The following is a 1,492-nucleotide window of genomic DNA, read 5'->3' as shown; positions in this document are numbered from 1 at the left end:
CGAGCCGTTCTCACCGGCTTAGAGCAGTCAGTGTCTGTGTTGGGGCAGTTGCTCCTCAGCTCTCGGGTCCCGTTGGGGTTTGCCCTTGCTCCAGAAGGTCCTCCTGCGCCTGCCGGCTGCCTTTCTCCACGCCCGGGTGCTCCTGACGACCTATTCCCCGCCGCCGCTGCCTTCCGGTTCCCCCGGTCCAGCTGCCTTCGGTGTCCACTTTGTAGTGGCCGGAACTGCCTCGGGGCCTCTTCTCCGGACGCACCTGTGTAGGGTGAATGTTCCCGCCCTGGCAATTTGTGCCGCGGGGTGTAACCCGGGTTGGTTAGCTCCGGGGAGCGGGGTTTCGGGGGCCTCCTGCTCCCTTCCTCCCCCACATATCCCGCCCCTCAAAACGCTGCCTGGTGTTACTTCTGCCTTTCTTCATCCCTCCTCCTTATTGTCCCTCAGTACCTCTTCTTCACACTTTGACAAAAAGTCAGCAACTGTATTATCCCTTCCTGGTTTATACGCCACCCGGAATTGAAAAGGCTGGAGGGCCAGTGCCCAGCGCGTAATACACGCATTATCAGTCTTAGCTGTGTTCAGCCATCGCAATGGAGCATGATCTGTGACTAACTTGAACTCCCGCCCCAGGAGGTAGTATCTAAAGTAGTCTACTCCCCAGTGGATTGCTAAACATTCTCTTTCGATTGTAGAATACCCTTTTTCATGGTCATTGAGCTGCCGGCTGGCGTAGGATATCGGTCGCTCCGCTCCCTCCACCTGCTGGGATAACACCGCTCCCAAGGCGTAAGCTGAGGCGTCCGTCTGCAGTGTGAAAGGAAGGGTAAAGTTGGGGGGTTGTAGCCCTCCCCCCTGGCCCAAAACTTTTTTTTTTTTTAGATCTCCAAATGCCTTTACCCGTTCCGCAGCCCATTCGATGCTGCTGGTTTTGGGCCCTTTCGTGGCTTCAACTAGAGGATTCGTTACCTCGGCGAACCCCGGGATAAACCTTCGATAATAGCTCACCAACCCAAGGAAGGCCCACATTTGTTTCTTGGTCTTAGGCGCTACATAGTCCCAAATGACCTACACCTTATCCATAAGGGGTTTTATGCGACCTTGTCCAACTAAGAACCCCAGGTACTTGGTTTCCCTTTTCCCTATCGCGCGCTTCTTTGGGTTAGCAGTCAAACCCACCTGCCTTAATTCTCATAGAATGGCCTGGAGAGCTTTTAAGTGCTGCTCCCAAGTCTTTGTATATATGACAATATCGTCAATGTAGGCTGCGGCATAGTTCTGATGGGGCGCCAGGACCCAGTCCATTAACCTTTGAAAGGTGGCTGCAGCACCATTCAGGCCAAAAGGCATCCTCTTAAATTCGAACAATCCCCAGGGTGTACCAAACACTGTTTTGGATTGATCCTCTTTTCTTAATGGGATCTGCCAATAGCCCTTAGACAGATCAAGGGTAGAAATAAACTTTGCCTGTCCTATGCGCTCTACCAGTTCGTTGATTTGA

Source organism: Gavialis gangeticus, unplaced genomic scaffold (assembly GCF_001723915.1).
Source record: "Gavialis gangeticus isolate Ggan-Ray unplaced genomic scaffold, GavGan_comp1, whole genome shotgun sequence".
Classification (NCBI taxonomy): Eukaryota; Metazoa; Chordata; order Crocodylia; family Gavialidae; genus Gavialis; species Gavialis gangeticus.
Note: the sequence above shows the minus strand (reverse complement) of the source record.